Genomic DNA, 19,844 nt, shown 5'->3' on the forward strand with positions numbered 1-19,844 from the left:
AGTTCGCCAACTTCTTCTCTCATCTCTATTCTGTTGTTGATTCCAGAAAGTGAGGTCTTGTGGGTTTTAGACTTTTTGGTTATTTTATTTTTAGGTTATAAAATTTCCATTTGATTCTTCTTTGTATATTCTATTTCTTTGCTGATACTTTATTTTTAATATTTGATTCAGGAGGGTTCATGATTGCTTAGTTTTTCATGTTAATTCCAGTATAGTTAACATAGTGTTATATTACTTTCAGGTGTACAACATAGTGATTCAACAATCTCGCACATCACCCTGTGCTCATCACAACAAATGCACTTCCTAATCCCCATCATCTATTTCACGCATTCCCCCACCTACTTCCCCTTTGATAACCATCAGTTTGTTCTCTATAGTTAAGAGTCTGTTTCTTGGTTTGTCTCTCTCTCCTTGTCTCTCTTTTTCCCTTGCTCATCTGTTTGGTTTCTTAAATTCCACATATGAGTGAGATGGTCAACAGACACATGAGAAGACTCAACATTACTCATCGTCAGGGAAATGAAAATCAAAACTACAATGAGATACCACCTCACACCTGTCAGAATGGCTAAAATCAAAAATACAAGAAACAACAAGTGTTGGTGAGGATGTAGAGAAAAAGAAACCCTCTTTCACTTTAGTGGGAATGCAAACTGGTGTAGTCACTGTAGAAAACAGTATGGAAGTTTCTCAAAAAGTTAAAGCTAGAACTATCCTACTATCCAGTGATTGCATTACTGGGTATTTACAAAAACAAACAAAAAAACAAAAAACAAAAAACCAGAAACACTAATTCAAAGGGATACATACACCCTCATGTTTACAGCAGCGTTATTTACAATAGCCAGATTATGGAAGCATTTTCACTTGTTTCCATGTATTTTTTACTTCTTTAATATACTGGTTGATCCATTCAATATTTAGTAACATGTTTAACCTCCATGTATTTGTGGACTTTCCAAATTTTTCCTTGTGCTTGACTTCAAGTTTCATAGCATTGTGGTCAGAAAAGATGCATGGTGTGATCTCAATCTTTTTGTACTTGTTAAAGACTGATTTATGACATGGTATGTGATCTATTCTGGAGAATTTCCCATGTGCACTTGAAAAGAATGTGTATTCTGCTGTTTTAAAGTAGAATGTTCTGAATATATCTGTTATGTCCATCTGGTCCAGTGATTGTAAGCCATTGTTTCCTTGTTGATTTTCTGCTTAGATGATCTGTCCATTGCTGTAAGTGGGGTGTTAAAATCCCACTATTTGTATTATTATCATTGAGTTCCTTTATGTTTATTATTAATTGATTTCTATATTTGGGTGATTTCATATTGGGTGCATAAATATTTACAATTGTTAGATCTTCTTGTTAGAGTGTACCCTTTATTATAATATAGTGCCCTTTTTCATCTCTTATTACAGTCTTTTATTTAAAATCTAGTTTGTCTGATATAAGTATTGCTACTCTGGCATTCTTTTGACATTCGTTTGCATGATAAATGTTTCTCCATCCCCTCACTCTCAATCTGCAGGTGTATTTAAATCTAAAATGAGTCTCTTGTTGGCAGCATATAGATGGGTCTTGGTTTTTATTCATTCTGACACTGTATGTCTTTTTATTAGAGCATTCATTCCATTTGCATCCTTAATGCAAATTATTGATTTGCATTATTGATAGATATGCATTTTGTTCCATTTTATTACTTGTTTATTACTTGTTTCTGGAAATTTCCCCTGTTCCTTTCTTGTCTTTGTCACTTTTGGTCTCTCATTTTTACTCAAAGAGTCATTATTTGAGTTAGCCAAAAACTGGAAACAAACCAAATGTCATCAAGTCATTCATACATTCATAATCTCTGAGTGCCTATCACATGCCAGCCATTTGCCTAGTATGTCACTGCCTCTTGGAGCTTACATTCTCGTTGAGATATATAGATAATAAATAAACTAACAAGCAAATTTTGAGAAGTGCTGTGAAGGAAATGGTGTGAGTGCTTTCATAATGTCTCTCTGAGGAAGTAACAAATTGAAACCTAAAGTTTGAGAAATTTTTCGTCAGAAAATGAGTTGATGAAAAAGTAGCACACAGAGAGCAAACATAGGCAAAGGCCCTGAAGCTGGAAAAATATTGATGCATTTAAGAAATTGAAAGAAGGGGCGCCTGGGTGGCTCAGTGGGCTGAGCGTCCGACTTCGGCTCAGGTCATGATCTTGCAGTTTGTGGGTTCGAGCCCCACATCAGGCTCTGTGCTGACAGCTCGGAGCCTGGAACCTGCTTCGGATTCTGTGTCTCCCTCTCTCTCTGCCCCTCCCCTGCTCGAGTTCTGTCTGTCTCTCAAAAATAATTAAACATTAAAAAAATTAAAAAAATAGATTGAAAGAAGGCCTATGTAGCTGGATCATGGTAGGTGAGGGGGAGAACAGTACAAGATGAAATTGAAGGCACACAGAGTCCAGATCATTCAGGGTCTTGTAATGAGTTTGGATTTTATTTTATTCACAATGAGAAGTCATTGAAAGATCTGATTGATGCTAACTTCTAAATATTTTTTGTATTCTTCATCCCCCAGGGCCTATACTATATTTCAATCTGTCATCATCTCTTACCTTGATCACTGGAATAGTTTCCTAACAGGTCTCTTAACTTGCTCTGCCCCTTTCTTCAATCTATCCTTTCATGTCCATAAAAGAGCTCTTTTAAAAATGAAAATCTAATCATTCTGCTATTTTCTTATATCCTTTGCTTGTTCCTTTTTATTCTAAAGTTCAATTCCTTAACTATGCTTATAAAATTTAGTATGCAAGAGCACATCATGACTTTCATAGGCCCTGGGCATTTTTGCCTTCCTCCCTAAGAATATGAGAAACATTACATTTTGCGACTGCATTAGTATAAAGACTAATATTATATATTCATTTTTATTCTATTCCTTTTTTCTTCTGATTTTAAAATAAAGTAAAGCATTTTCATGATCTTTAAAGGTATCATGGGGTCATAGGCATGGTGACTATTGTACTTAATGAATATGTCAACCCTGCTAGTGTGATTTAACTCCAGCCTAACTCTTTATATACATTCACTGAATAATTTTAAAGTATCTATTGAGTGCCTTCTGTATGCCAGACACTGTTCTAGGAACTGAGTATTAGTACATCAGTAAACAAAAAAGAAAAATAAACATGACTTCCTATCATGTTCATTCTATTAAGAAGGAAGGGAGACAAAGGTTAAGCAAATGAATAAGTAAAATGAGTAGTATGATAGACAGTGATGAAGTAGGTTAGAAGGATAAGAATTTGGGGAATGGCTTGCAATTTGAAATATGATGCTCAGGGAAAACTTTACTGAGAATATGGTATTTAAGCAAGCACCTGAAAGAGATGAAGGAGTGAGATAGGTGGATGTCTGGAAGAAAAACATTCCAAGTAAGGGAATAGCAAATATAAAGGTCTTGAGACAGGAATTTGGCTAGTGTATCTCTGAGTAGCAAGGAAGCCAGTGTGGTTGGAATCAGAGAGAGAAAGGTTTTTCAGATCATGGGTTTTTTATCATTATAATAACTTTTTGACTTTTTGCCTGAAGGAAATGGAAACCTAATGGAAGACTTTTACTATGGAAATGACATGATTTGACATATATTTTTTTAAAGGATGATCCTGTCTGCTGTGTTGAGGGTAGACTATAGCAGTGCAAAATGTGAAGCAAACAAACCACTTAGGAAGTAATGACGATAATTCAGATGAGAAATAATGATGGCTTTGACCATGTTGGTAGCAATGGGTGGTGAGAAATGGTCAGATTGTAGATATATTTTTTAGGTTGACCTAATACATTTCACTGATAGATTAAATGTGAGGCAGAGACAAAGAGGGAAGTCAGTAAGAGAAAAAAAGAATGACTCAAAAGTTTTCAGCCTGAACAAATAGAAGGATGGAGTTTCTATCAACTGAAATGGGGAAATCTATAGAAAGGAAGCATGTTTTTAGTGAGTTCAATTTTGGGCCTTTCAAGTTCATGGTGTCTGTTAAATACGCAAGCGGATTGTGGATTTTAGGGGAAGAGTTCAGGATAGAAATATAAAATTTAGAGATGATCAAGACAGAGCATAGATACAAAAGAAAAGGACTAAACTCTAGGGAAGCAAATTGTTTAGAGACCAGAAAAATTAGAATAAACTAGCAAAGGAGACTGTGAAGGAGAGAATGGCAAACAAGGAGGAAAATCAGTAGAGTACATCATTTTGAAGCCAAATGAAGAAAGCTTTTTGAGAAGGGAGTGATTAACTGCATCAGATGCTCCTGATAGTTCAAGTAATATGAGGACTGAGAATTGATCAGTAGATTTAACAACATCACGGTCATTGGTGACCTTAATAAGAACATTTCCAATTGAGTGGTAGTAGTAAAAACCTAGTTGGAATGGATTCTAGAAGGAATGGGATGGGAGGAATTGGAAACCATGAATGTAGAAAATTCTTTTCTGTTTTACTGTAAAAGGGGCAGAAAAATGGGGCAATAGTTGGAGGGGGGTACAAGGTGTCTAATGAGGACTTTTTAATGTTAGAAATGAGAGTAATGTTAATATAATGATTGGGGTTGATCCACTAGAAAGGGGATAATTAATCATGCAAGTGGGAAAAATGAGAATTTTTGGAATGATATCTTTGAATAAGTGAGAAGGGATGGGTCGTAATGCACAAAAGGATATGCAGGGATAATGGCAAGAGGAAGAGAGAATATGTGTGCACTGTTGCAGGTGAGTCAGTAGGAATCTCTTTTCCAATTGCTTGTGGAAAATCTCTCTTTTAAAATGTGCTTTATTAATCCTAAAATTTGTATGGAACCACAAAAGACCCCGAATAGCCAAAGTAATATTGAAGAAGAAGACCAAAGCAGGAGGCATCACAATCCCAGACTTTAGCCTCTACTACAAGGCTGTAATCATCAAGACAGCATGGTATTGGCACAAAAACAGACACATAGACCAATGGAATAGAATAGAGATCCAGAATTGGACCCACAAAAGTATGGCCAACTCATCTTTGACAACGCAGGAAAGAATATCCAATGGAAAAAAGACAGTCTCTTTAACAAATGGTGCTGGGAGAACTGGACAACAACATGAAGAAGAATGAAACTAGAACACTTTCTTACACCATTCACAAAAATAAACTCAAATTGGATAAAGGACCTGAATGTGAGACAGGAAACCATCAAAACCCTAGAGGAGAAAGCAGGAAAAAAACCTCTCTAACCTCAGCCGCAGTAATTTCTTACTTGACACATCTCCAAAGGCAAGAGAATTAAAAGCAAAAATGAACTATTGGGACCTCATGAAGATAAAATGCTTCTGGCACTGCAAAGGAAGCAATCAACAAAACTAAAAGGCAACAGATGGAATGGGAAAACATATTTGCAAATGACATATCGGACAAAGGGCTAGTATCCAAAATCTATAAAGAACTCACCAAACTCCACACCAGAAAAACAAACAATCCAATGAAGAAATGGGCAGAAAACATGAATAGACACTTCTCTAAAGGAGACATCCAGATGGCCAACAGGCACATGAAAAGATGCTGAACGTCACTCCTCATCAGGGAAACACAAAAATCACACGCAGATACCACTTCATGCCAGTCAGAGTGGCTAAAATGAACAAATCAGGAGACGATAGATGCTGGAGAGGATGTGGAGAAATGGGAACTCTCTTGCACTGTTCGTGGGAATGCAAACTGGTGCAGCTGCTCTGGAAAACAGTGTGGGGGTTCTTCAAAAAATTAAAAATAGATCTACCCTATGACCCAGCAATAGCACTGCTAGGAATTTACCCAAGGGATACAGGAATGCTGATGCATAGGGGCACTTGCACCCCAATGTTTATAGTAGCACTTTCAACAATAGCCAAATTATGGAAAGAGCCTAAATGTCCATCAACTGGTGAATGGATAAAGAAATTGTGGTTTATATGCACAATGGAATACTACATGGCAATGAGAAAGAATGAAATATGGCCTTTTGTAGCAACGTGGATGGAACTGGAGAGTGTTCTGCTAAGTGAAATAAGTCATACAGAGAAAGACAGATACCATATGTTTTCACTCATATGTGGATCCTGATAAACTTAACAGGAGACCATGGGGGAGGGGAAGGGAAAAAAAGTTAGGGAGGGAGGCAAACCATAAGAGACTCTTAAAAACTGAGAATAAACTGAGGGTTGATGGGGGATGGCAGGGAGGGGAAAGTGGGTGAAGGGCATTGAGGTGGGCACATGTTGGGATGAGCACAGAGTGTTGTATGGAAACCAATTTGACAATAAATTTCAAAAAAGAAAGTAAAAAAAATAAAATGTGCTTTATTGATGAATTGATAAAGAAAATGTGGCTTATATATACAATGGAATACTACTTGGCAATGAGAAAGAATGAAATTATGCCATTTGCAGCAACGTGGAATAAGTCAGAGGAGGACAGATATATGTTTTCACTCATATGTGGATCTTGAGAAACTTAACAGAAGACCGTGGTGGGGGAGGGGGAAAATAGGTACAGAGAGAGAGGGAGGCAAACCATAAGAGACTCTTTTTTTTAATGTTTATTCATTTTTGAGAGAGAGAGAAACAGAGCACAAGTGGGGGAGGGGCCGAGAGAGAGGGAGGCACAGAATCCGAAGCAGGCTCCAGGCTCAGAGCTGTCAGCACAGAGCCGGATGCGGGGCTCAAACCTACAAGCTGTGAGATCATGACCTGAGCTTAAGTCAGACACTTAACCAACTGAGCCACCCAGGCACCCCAAGAGACTCTTTTTTTTATGTTCTATTTTATTTTTGAGAGAGAGAGAGAGAGACAGAGCATGAGTGGGGGAGGGGCAGGAAGAGAGGGAGACACAGAATCCAAAGCAGGCTCCAGGCTCTGAGCTGTCATCACAGAGCCCAATGCGGGGCTCTAACTCACAAGCCGGAGATCATGACCTGAGCCGAAGTCAGATGCTCTACCGACTGAGCCACCCAGGCACCCCCATAAGAGACTCTTAAATACAAAGAACAAACTGAGGGTGAATGGGGGTGTGTGGGAGAGGGGAAAATAGGTGATGGGCATTGAGAAGTGCACTTGTTGGGATGAGCACTGGGTGTTGTATGTAAGCAATGAACCATGGGAATCCACCCCAAAAACCAAGAACACACTTTACACACTGTATGTTAGCCAATTTGACAATAAATTATATTAAAAAATAAAAAAATAAAATGTGCTTTATTATGGAAAAGTTCAAACATATACAAAAGTAAAAAGAACAAGATAATGAACCTCCATGTTGCCATTACCCAGATTAAAAAAAAAAAATGTTTCCTTATTTATTTAGAGAGAGAAAGGTACAGCATGAGCGACAGGGGAGCAAGAGAGACAGAGACAGAGAATCCCAAGCAGGCTTTGCAGCTTTAACAATTATCTGTTCATCACCTATCATTTCTCTTATATCCCCACCTACAGTCTCTCTTTTCCTCAGATTATTTTGAAGGAAATCCGTATGTCATATTATTACAGCCATAAACACTTCATTATATGTCCCTAAAAGATGGCTCTTTAAAAAATATAACCACATTACCACACTTAAAAGGTTAATAATAATTCTTTTTTTTTAAAATTTTTTTTTCAACGTTTTTTATTTATTTTTGGGACAGAGTGAGACAGAGCATGAACAGGGGAGGGGCAGAGAGAGAGGGAGACACAGAATCGGAAACAGGCTCCAGGCTCCGAGCCATCAGCCCAGAGCCTGTCGCGGGGCTCGAACTCACGGACCGCGAGATCGTGACCTGGCTGAAGTCGGACGCTTAACCGACTGCGCCACCCAGGCGCCCCAATAATAATTCTTTAATATCACTAGTGTCCAATCACAATTCCCCAATTGCCTTTTAGCAATGTTTTTTTTTTTTTGAAACAAGATATCTGAATAAGGTCCGTTCATTGCAATTGATCAATATGTATCTTAAGTCACTGTTAATTTATAGATTCTCTTTCCATCTATTTTCTCCACTTTGTTGAACAAAACTGAATTATTTGTCCTATACAATCTCCTACAGTCTAGATGTTTCTGTTCACATCCTCATGGTGACTTTTCACACGTGTTTGAAAATTAAGCATGCTATTAACCAACTAACTGCCAGCTTTCTTAAAAGAAAAACAACTCATGAATTGCAGGCTCCTAACACAGAGATTTTGTCTCTCATTTGGGGACCATAGCTGGACCTTTGTCTGGCTTAATAAAGGAGAGAAATAAGTTTAGCAGGACTTGAGTTTCAAGAACTTCTTGAAAAGATGAAACATGTTCTGATTTCTTTACCAATGTTAAGAGATTCAGACTTTTAAAATCCATTTATAATGGAAAACTACAAAATTGGGTGCTTTTAAGATCATGATAATGTAAAACATCTTGTACTATTTATCAGGAGAAAGTTATTGCTCGTGTGCCTGGGTGGCTCAGATGGTTAAGCGTCCAACACTTGATTTCAGCTCAGGTCATGATCTCACCATTTGTGAGTTCGAGACCCATGTCAGGCTGTGCACTGACAGCACAGAGCTTGCTTGGGATTCTCTGTTTCCCTCTCTCTCTGTCCCTCCCCCATTTGCGCTTTCTCTCTCTCTCTCTCTCTCTCTCTCTCTCTCTCTCTCAAAATTACTTTTTAAAAAGAAAGTTATTGCTAAAAGAAAAATTATTTTCTTATAAATAAAATATGGTAATTTTCAGGCTTTTAATAACTCACTCAGAAACATAATTTTTATTTAGGAACTTTCCTTTTGAACTTACCTTCAATCCCTGACAAAGACCATTTCTATTATGGTCATTATCTAGAATTATCTTTTCCCGTCCTCCTCCAGTCCATTTCTTCAAATAGTTACTCCTGCTTTTGTGTATAGATTTAAGCCTGTACCTATGTTGAAAACTATCCTGAGTGACCCTAGAAAGAAGGCATGTAAGAAGTTGCTTCCTAAAAGTGGTTTTGGCTCAGTATCAAGCATCTCTGCTGATATCTTGCTGATGCCCTATGCCTATCTCATAGATCCCTAATTAGATAGCAACATTTTGTGGCCCTGATTCTTTGGTATAAGATCTTTATTTCCCAATTAGCAAGCCTGAGTTTCTTTTCTTTACTAATTGTCCTCTTCTATTTGACCCACTTTCTGGACCAGGGTCCTATCTTGGCTCACCCGCCAGGGTTTGGATAATGCAACATAATGGCTGGGAGGGAACTGAAAGGTTATCTAGTCTAACCTTGTCATTTTACAGAGGAGGAACCCAAGAATTTGACCTGTCTTTTCTCTTTGGTTCTATCATATCTCCCTTTTCTTTTCTTTTTAATTTTTAAATGTTTGTTTTTAATTTATTTGAGAGAGAGAGAGAGAGAGAGAGAGAGAGAGAGAGAGAGAATGATCAGGGAAGGGGCAGAGATAGAGGGAGACAGAATCCAAAGCAGGCTCCAGGCTCTGAACTGTCAGCACAGAGCCCAACGCGGGGCTCAAACTCGTGAACTGTGCAATCATGACCTGAGCTGAAGTTGGACACTCAACCAACTGAGCCACCCAGGTGCCCCTATTGCCTTTTCTTGGTCTTAGATAGCTTCCTTGAAATTCTCTTTTCTGCCTTACTCAAAATATTACCCCTTTTCCAGTCTAATAAAACTTCCAGCCAAGCACTCACCTAATACCAAGAATTCTCTAAGTTACAAGTGTCATAACACAACCTTTGTGGGCAAGGACATGGGATAATTCCTAAGATAAAATAATTTTACCGTGTATCTCACAGTATCTCAACCAGATGATATGAAGGCACAAACCTTGAACATGTACTACCTAGACCAATGATAACTGAATACACAATGTGTTCGAAATATCTATTAAGATAAAATAGTGAGGAAAAATAAAAAATTCCTCTTAAACTCTTAAAAATCCCGGAAGGGATGAATATTGCTTCAGGAAAGACCGTGAAAACTTTGTATATAAGACTATAAAGTTGTAGCCATCTCAAGGATAACTAAAACAAGAGCTATTGTGTATAAACTTGAAAATAATATTAGCTAGATATTTCTAGTTTAAAAAGTAATGTAAAGTGGAATATTTTATTCCTTAAGAGTTTAGTAAAAAATTCTCTCCTGCTTGAGGAGAACCTATTTGTGTGGGTACTTACTCTCTTAAACTCTTATCAATGTTATTTTTTGTCTTTTTTAGCTGTGATGAGCAAGGGATATAAGGACATGCATATTGTTTGACAGTGTCAGAAAGGCAAACCAAAATCATACTTGTGCCTGGAAAGAAGCAATTTAAAAACAAATTGTCTTTATCACTGTGAGATATAGAAGTCAACAAAACAGACCTGGTCATAATTTAATAATTAGGTAGTTAAATAAGGCAGTCCAGGTGGCATACACCAGAGAAATAGACAGGATTGGAAATAGCTAAGGACGGTATAATGAAGCATATACTGTAAATTCAAATGTGATATTTCTTCTTTAGAGGGTCAAAAGCATAAAGGATAAGCCACTTACCCAATTTCCCATAGCTAGTAAGTGGAGAATCTAGGACTTTAATGCAGAAGGCTGACTACAGAGCTGTCTAGGCTCTTAGCCACTATGCTACATTATCTTCTGTGTATAGACTATATCTTTGACCATCGTAGGTCTTTCCTGCTCTAACTCCAAAGTTTCCAGCAATTTTGGAACTCTTCAGTACATACAGACAAAATTTTTAACTACCTAGAATAGTTCTTATGCCAGCCTCATCATGAAGAGACCAATACTGAACATACCCAACATATATTACTGCTTAGACCTCTAAAAGCCAGATAGAGCTTACTCTTGTGTTGTATTACATACCTACAGAAGTTCTACCATCCAGGGTCTTGTCCTACACAACTATTGAAAGGAAGCTTTCAATAACCTGAAGCCTGTTCATGTTCAGGACTATATGGCATTTGATACAAAACTTTTAACCATCCAGGAACTCTTTCAGGGTCAGCCTAACTTAGAGGCTTCTTTCTGGAATGGCTACATTTTTCAGAGAAGAAACATCTGAATGCCAGGGACTTATTTCTGATTAGGTTATCTATGTATAGGGAACTACATGTATAAGGTTCTAAAAGAGAAACAGAAAGCCCAGTATGATTAGAACAGAGAGCAAGATGGAGAATGATGTGTGAAGAAACTGGAAACTTAAAAAAAAAGCACTGCAATAGTTACAGACTTTGGAGTCAAGCTCGTTGGGTTTGAATCCTGGCTCTGATACTAATTGTGGGGACTTGGGCAAGTTACTAAACTACTTAAAGCCTAAATTTCCTTATTTGTAAATCAGTAAAATTAATACTATCTACCTCATAGGGATTTTCTGAGGACTTTATAAGACGATGCATGTAAAACATTTCAGTACTTACATCATAGTAAGTATTCTGTAAGTATTATACACTAACACACACTTGATAGATACAGATGTAAATAGATTAGATAGATAGATGATAGATAGATAGATAGATAGATAGATAGATAGATAGATAGATAGATGTTAGAGAAATAGAGACCCTAGGTCTTGGGGTTTTGGAGAGCCTTATGAAATATGGTAAGGGTTTGAAGCCTTATTCTAGGGTAATTGGAAAATATTGAAGGTTTTTAAGGGAGAAGTAACAAGGTTAGATTAGCATTTTAAAATATTACTCTGGCTGTACTGTGGCAAAAAGGATTAGATGGAGGGAAGTGAAGATGTAGAGAGTTTAATTAAGAATCTGTTATGATAGTCCAGGGGAAAGATAGTTGTGTCTTAGACTAGGACAGTGTGCATAGAGATATAGGTAGTAAAAGGAACATATTAGAGATATACTTAGGAAGGAGAAGAGATAGGGAGTGGAGGCAAGTGAAATAAGACTTGCCAGCTAATTCTTCACCCCCTCCTCACTTCTCCTCAGAAGATTAAGGACAGATGACTGAAGAACAGGAACAGTAATTGAAAAGTTAGTGCAGGACACTTTGTGATGCAAATGTAGGAGGGGGCAATTGCTCTCTTACTATAATAGTTTTGGCAGATAAATGTGTTTGATTTTAGATTTTTTAAAGAACAATTAGCCTCAGTGAAGCCCATACTGGAAGACCTCTATATTTTTTTCATCCCCACTCCATCCATGAAATCTGAAGAGATGCTACATTCAACACTGGAGACTATGAAATTTGTGAATCCAAAAAGGGTCTTAGGATTTGTTCATTTCTGTAGGGCTTTTTGTAGGAGACACTGACATAGAAAGTTGGCTGGGGAGGGAAGGGGCCAAAAGGGAAAGGGGTGCTGGAAGCCTGGGTAGAGCAAAAGAGTAATGGAGACAAAGAGACAGAATGAGATAGAGATATTGAGTAATTAAGGAATGAGGGGATGCACTTGGTTTATTCTTCCAAGGCTTAAGGAGGAGATACATGATCCCATAACCTCTACAAAGGAGGCCTAATCAGATCTTACCCATTATGCAATAAAGGGGGTAGAGTAACTGCCAAAAGTACTATGCTTGATTCTTCCTCCCCCAACATTGGAATAATCATACGAATCCCTTCTCTCCAGTTGTTGACAAGAGTGACAGCATCTTTCCTGTGGAATACTAAGTAGCAATTGAACATTTTCTTGAAACAATAGCCTAAATGGAGAAACTGTTAAGTCAATTCCCCATTTACCCATCCCCATATGCCTTTCTAAAAAGAAGTGCTGCATTAGGGGCGCCTGGGTGGCTCAGTCGGTTGAGCGTCCGGCTTCAGCTCAGGTCATGATCTCACGGTCCATGAGTTCGAGCCCCGCGTCGGGCTCTGTGCTGACCACTCAGAGCCTGGAGCCTGTTTCGGATTCTGTGTCTCCCTCTCTCTCTGACCCTCCCCTGTTCATGCTCTGTCTGTCTCTGTCTCAAAAATAAATAAACATTAAAAACAATTAAAAAAAAAAAAGAAGTGCTGCATGGGTCAGAATTGTATTTGGGGAATGTGTCAGACACAGCATACCATTCCAATATCCATTCTCTCCTTCCCTCTTGCTAACACAACTCTCACTGTGATCAAAGCAACTTATTTATTTAGAAATTTAGAAAACCTTGCAATTAGGACTAGCTGTCTGACTAGTTCTGACCAATGAAATTTAAGGGGAAATTGCTGACCAGGACATCCAGGAAGGTTTCCGAAAAGAGACAGACAGCTGACAAATACTTTGTCTTTCACCCTTTACTCATTTGCCACTACCCATTCCTCCTAAACATTTATGTGAAGCTATAGGTGAAGCAACCACCCTGTAACTATGGATGGTTGTCACATGCTAAGGATGAAAGCCACATGTTGAGAAGTGTGAACTAGAAAGATGATATTCTTGAAATATTCTGCACCAGCGATAGGCTGTTGAGCTCTGGACTTCATGTTATATGAGATCAATAGATCCATCTGTTGAAGCTATTGGAATTAGGTTTTCTCTTACTTGCAATCAAATGAGACCCTAAAAGACACAGGATACAAAGAGATTAATGAGTAAATTATGAGTCTCAAGTTTCTGGCTTAAACAATGGAATAGTAGAATAATGCCTTTACCCCAAAGATGTCCATGTCATAATCCCTGGAACCCATTAATGTTACTTTAAATAGTAAAAGAGAATTAAGGTTGCAGAGGGAATGAAGATTGCTAATCAGCTCACCTCAAGATAAGGAGATTATCCTGGATTTATCAGGGTAGGTCCAATGTAATTCTTAAAAGTGAAAGAGGGAGACAGAAGAGGAATTTGGAGTGATGCAATATGAAAGGTCAACCCACCATTGTTGGAGGCCATGGAGACCATGAGCTAAGGGATTTTGGCAGCCTCTAGAAACTGGAAAAGTAAAATAAATGGATTTTCTCCTAAAGCAGAAGGAATGAAACAACATCTGTACCTTTTTTTTTTAACCCAGTGAGACTCATGTTAGACTTCTGACCTATATAGATTTCAAGGTAATAAATATGTGTTATAAGCCAATTAAATTCCTGATAATTTGTTACAGTAGCCATGGTAAAATAATACATGCAACTACATAGATGAGCTCACTTTAAGAAATACTGAGATTTCAGTGTTTTTGAGATATCCAAGTGGAGATGTCCAATAGGCAAATGGCTACATGGGAAGGTCAGGAAGATGTCTAGACTGCAAATACAGACTTGAGAGTTATTGCAGATAATTAAAACAATAGGGGGAAATTAAATTACTTATGAAGAATGAATAGTGTTAGAAGAAAAAAAAAGGCCTAATTCTAATAGTGAATTGAGTAAGGGGAGAAGCCAACAAAAGAATCTGAGAAAGAGCAAAAAGTTATATATAAGACAAGGAGAACATAGCCTCACAAAATCAAAGGAAGAAAATGTTTCAAGGAGGGTCATTAATGATGAATGCTGATGACTAGTAAAATAACAGATTAGAAATCATATATAGATTTTATGACACAGGTAATTTATGACCTTACTGAGAACATTGTGAGTGTAATAGTAGGTGTAGTAGGTATTGAAGGTAAATTGATGTGAATTGAGGGATGAGACAGAGAGAAAGAAATGAAAAAAGGGAGTAAAGATAACTTATTTCAGAGGCCTGACTGTGAAGGTGAATAGACAAGTTGCAGAAGAAAACGGTGTTGAGAAAGTATGTTTAACTAGTCCCTCCCAGAAGTAAACATCAGGACGGGATTAGACTGTGCAAAGATTTTTTTTATTAGAGTAAACACCTGTTGAGAGAAAATGGGAAGGAATTTGGAAAAGGTTGACAGAGTCTTACCCTGAGTGAAGGAGAGAAGTAAGGAAAGTTGGGAGGAAGTGTCCTAGACACCTGTGCAGTCTGAGGAATGTTCAGAAAGCCATTAGGGAATCCTCAAACCAGTCAGCATTGAGAGTAGTCCCATAACTCTTAGAGATGTGCTCACATGAGTATCCCTCTTTCTCTCTTGCCTAAGCTAGGAGCAGCCTTGGGAAAGCATAGTCTCCAGGCAAGTGCAGGGATGTATTTCAGAGCACAGTAGCTTGGGCCCTTGGTTAAAGGTCTGCCACGCACATTCTCACAGCTTTCATAGAGGGATTTTCTTTTTTTCTTTTTTTAAAGTTTAGTGTATGTTTCAGCTAATCAGATGGAGCCAGTAGAGAGGGAAAGGTTGAAGATGCCCAGGATAAAAAGAAGATAATTGATGCAGCAAGGGCCAGATAAATTCTGGGGAGGATGGAATTAAGAGAACAGGTAAAAGTGTTGCCCTTAAATGAGGTGTGAGACACCTTGAAATAAGCGAGTGAATTATGGACCATTTGTAGGTCTGGGAATTCCCATCTCTGGTTTCCATTTACCCTTTAAATTACAAAGTGAGGTCATCTCATGGGAAAGGGGGTGTAAGAATGGGAAACTGGTCAAAGTTCAAGGAAAGGCCAACAATCACTGTGGGGAGTTGTAGAGCGACCTATCTCATGGTCAGATGGCTGGTGGTGTTAATGGCCCAGCTAAATCTGAAGGTCATAGGTTTACAGTGACATTAATTTGCTGCTATCCTTCCAGCTCTTCCATTCTCTTACCCCCACCCTGTCTGCTCGTTGACCTGTTGACCTGATAAAGACCTACCTCTATGAATAGTGCCAACATTCTTTCAATCATAACTTCTTCCTCTCATCTGTGACATCTCATGAGCCTCCTGCTCTGGTAAATTTACTTCCTAGAAGTTGCTTCAATATGCCTTTCTTCTCAGTCCTTTTTCTCACTGTTCCAGTTATAGTACTCATTATCTCTGCCTTCTAAATGGTTGCTCTGCCTCTCATTTTTGTTTCCTTCAAACACATCCTTCACACAGCCATCAAAGTGATCAGTCTAAAACATAAAATCTGGCTATGATTATTTTAAACCCTTCAATGAATCCCCATAACTAATAAGATTTAGTCTAAACTCCTTAACAAGGAATATGAAAGCCTCCATGACCTAGTCTTTAGCTACCTCCTCAGCCTCATCTCTTATCCTATTCTCTTCCTCTGTTTTACACTCCAGCAGTACTTGAAGTTCCCTGCATATTCCATGTTGTTTCTTACTTCCTTGCCTTTTGCTTTCCTCGTGTCTCATGAAGCTGACTACCATTTACCTTTTGTAAAATTTTATTTATTTGTGTGGGGAGAGAGAGAAGAGCAGGGGAGTGGCAGAGAAAGAGAGAGGGAGAGAGAGAATCCCAAGCAGGGCCTGAGCTATCATTGCGGAGCCCAATGCAGGGCTCAATCCTACGACCATAAGATCATGACCTGAGCCAAAATCAAAAGTCAGATGCTTACCCAACAGAGACACCCAGACACACCACCCCCCCCCGCCGTCTACCTTCTATGACAGCTTAAGCATCATCCTTCTTTATCTCCTTCTTCCTCCACCTTTATCAGCGCATTTTGCCCCTAGATTTGGTTAATTGTTCTTTGATTTCCCACTTTCTTGTATACATTTTTATCATTCTATTGATCACACTGAATAATAAGTGATTTTTTTTATTTTAAAAGTTTAGGTTTTATTATTTTTTTTAGCTTTTATGTATACATTTTATTCATTCATTTATTCATTCATTTATAAAGTATTAAGTAAGGGTTGGAAGTTTTTTTTTCAAGTTTTTATTTAAATTCCAGTTAGTTAACATATAGTGTTATATTGGTTTCAGGAGTAGAATTTAATGATTTATCACTTACATATAACACCCAGTGCTCAGGGACACCTGGGTGGCTCAGTCAGTTAGGTGTCCGACTTCAGCTCAGGTCATGATCTCACAGTTTGTGAGTTCGAGTCCCGCGTCAGGCTCTGTGCTGACAGCTCAGAGCCTTGAGCCTGCTTCAGATTCTGTGTCTCCCTCTCTCTCTGACCCTCCCCCACTCACACTCTGTCTCTGTCTGTCTCTCTCTCAAGAATAAATAGACATTAAAAAAAAATAACACCCAGTGCTCATCACAAGTACTCTCCTTAATATCCATCACCCATTTAGCCCTACCCTACCCACTTCCTCTCCAGCAACCCTGTTTTTTTCTCTATAGTTAAGAATCTCTTAGGTTTGCCTCCCTCTCTTTTTTTCTTTCTTTACCTATGTTCATTTGTTTTGTTTCTTAAATTCCACATATTATTGAAATATTTTATTTGTCTTTCTCTGACTGATTTAATCATTTAGCATAATATACTCAAGCTCCATCCAAATTGTTGCAAATGGCAAGATTTCATTCTTTTTTTTATGGCTGAGTAATTTTCCATTGTATATATATATACCACATCTTCTTTATCCATTCATCAGTCTATAGACATTTGGACTCTTTTCATAATTTGGCTATTATTGTTAATGCTGCTATAAACATCAGGGTGAATGTGCCCCTTTGAATCAGTATTTTTGTATTCTTTGAGTAAATACCTAGTACAATTTCTAGGTCATAGGATAATTCTGTTTTTAACTCCATACTGTTTTCCACAGTGGCTGCACTAGTTGGCATTCCCAGCAACAGTGTAAGAGGGTTCCCCTTTCTCTGTATCCTCACCAGCGTCTGTTGTTTCCTGTGTTGTTAATTTTAGCCATTCTGACAGGTGTGAGGTGTATTTCCCTGATGATGAGTGATGTTGAGCATTTTTTCATGTGTCTGTTAGCCATTTATGAATAATAAGTGATTTTTGTCTGTGTCTCTTCTACCAGTCTTGAGCTGCAGGGACTGTCTCAGATTTGTCTTTGTACCTTAGCAACTAACAAGTGCTTGGCACATAGGTGGTGTGAAATAAGTGCCTTTTAAAGAAAAGAGAGATAAAGGGGAGAAGAAGGAATAGGGGAAGAAAGGGAAGAAGGAAAGAAGGAACATAGATCTTGGGATCACTCACCACTCAGTTTACAGAAATCATTTAGCAATCCTTACTTTATTTTAATGAATTAGTTTAAAATCAAATTGCATATTTCTTTTTTTTATTTTTTTTTTATTTTTTTTATTTTTTAATATATGAAATTTACTGTCAAATTGGTTTCCATACAACACCCAGTGCTCATCCCAAAAGGTGCCCTCCTCAATACCCATCACCCACCCTGCCCTCCCTCCCACCCCCCATCAACCCTCAGTTTGTTCTCAGTTTTTAACAGTCTCTAATGCTTTGGCTCTCTCCCACTCTAACCTCTTTTTTTTTTTTTTTTTCCTTCCCCTCCCCCATGGGTTTCTGTTATGTTTCTCAGGATCCACATAAGAGTGAAACCATATGGTATCTGTCTTTCTCTGTATGGCTTATTTATTTCAAATAGAATTGATTATTTATATGCCTATGCTTTGGTGCAATTCTTTAGATTTATCCAGTAACTAAAAAGTATTTACTATTATTTATAAGCAATTTGCAACCAACCTTCAATGCATTTCACTGACCATTTTATGAAGATACATGTCTTAAATGAATAAGCAAGCATTATGCTGAATTCTGGAGGTATTTGCCATCTCTTCTGAGTTAATGAAGTTAGATATTGGAAATCAAAATTTTGCTCTGTAGTCATAGGGTGGGGGGAATGAAAAGTTAAAGGTACAAAGAGATAAGAATTAATAGCATAAATTCAGAAATAAAGGCAAAGTATAATTGACAGCAGAGTCATACTCATAGTGTTTTCTTAAAGTATTCTGAGTATGATTTTTAATAATCATATGCATGTGTGTATAAATATATATAAACATTTTTTTCTGCAGGAGATTTTTTAATAGTTGGGTTTCATCTGCATATGTCCTACCCTATAAAGGATTTCTGGCTCTTCAGAACTTGGGTATCCAATTTGTTGTTTATCTTTTTGAATGTAGCTTGACTTTGGGACCTCTGGTGTGGAAAAACTCTGCAAGGAAGTTAAAAAGTATCAATTGTAATTAAATGGCATTTAATAAAATTTCTATTCTTGTTTAGATACACTTATGTATTAGAAAATTGGTCATATAATATCTGAGTCATTTTAAAAACCTATTTAATCACCATTATAAATTTTACTGATTTAAAACAACATACAAAAATAGTTTATTTTAGCAAATGAATTGTTGGCTATTTTTAAATAACCATTAAATACTGTAGTTGTAATACAGTTGCTCCAGACAAGTTTAAATATTGTACAATCCAGAATCTCTACTAAAGTAAGAAACAAACATTACAGGAACAAATTTACATAAAAAACCAAATATCTCTACTTTTCAAAAGTTATAATACTTCACACTCTGATCTTGCACAGTGATGACTGTTAGTACTGTAAAACTGCAAAATTAAATTTGTTGCTTTTACAAAGTATTCCACTTTTCTCTTATTGTATGATTATTTGAACAAATGTTAAATTACATCATTAGTGTTTTCACATCATGTTATTATAGCAATATTGTTTATGTCATACTAACCAGACTTTTGTCACTGCTATAGAATTGTTATATGATAGGGGTTCATGCTAAAACTTCATTTTTTCAGCATAACATGTTACTTAATTTTTTTTTATTTCAGTGTAGTTGATATGTTACTTTTTGACAATTAAAATTCTACACTCACAGAGTCACTTTTCTATTGCAGAGACCCAGAGAAAACATGTTCATGAGCATTTTGAAATATCACTTAAAAATAGATTTGAGAAAGTATGAACACTGAAGGTCCTTATTTTTACAGTTCTCTATTTTTGTTTTTTTTGAAAAACATAGTACTGGGGCACCTGGGAGGTTCAGTTGATTGAGCATCTGACTTTGGCTCAGGTCATGATCTCACAGTTCGTGGGTTCAAGCTCCACGTCGGGCTCTGCACCGACTGCTCAGAGCCTGGAGCCTGCTTTGGATTCTGTGTCTCTGTCTCTCTCTGCCCCTCCCCCATTCAT

At 37.5% G+C, this 19,844-nt stretch overlaps 1 long non-coding RNA gene across 3 annotated transcripts in view; it reads right to left on the bottom strand.

Annotated features, from left to right (window-relative positions):
- Positions 1-13,313: 13,313 nt before the first annotated feature.
- The window catches only part of LOC122235479, a 36,921-nt gene continuing 30,390 nt past the window's right edge, over positions 13,314-19,844 (bottom strand). Inside the window, exons 4-5 of one of the 3 annotated variants that reach the window (XR_006213560.1) lie at positions 18,741-18,839; positions 13,314-13,488 (exon numbers count right to left, since the gene is read on the bottom strand). This is a non-coding gene — a long non-coding RNA (uncharacterized LOC122235479). Of the gene's footprint in view, positions 13,489-18,408; positions 18,503-18,623; positions 18,840-19,844 lie in introns of those variants that run through there. The other 2 variants (XR_006213559.1, XR_006213558.1) reach the window with 2 other exon arrangements.

This window comes from Panthera tigris, chromosome X (assembly GCF_018350195.1).
Source record: "Panthera tigris isolate Pti1 chromosome X, P.tigris_Pti1_mat1.1, whole genome shotgun sequence".
In the NCBI taxonomy this organism is placed as follows: Eukaryota; Metazoa; Chordata; class Mammalia; order Carnivora; family Felidae; genus Panthera; species Panthera tigris.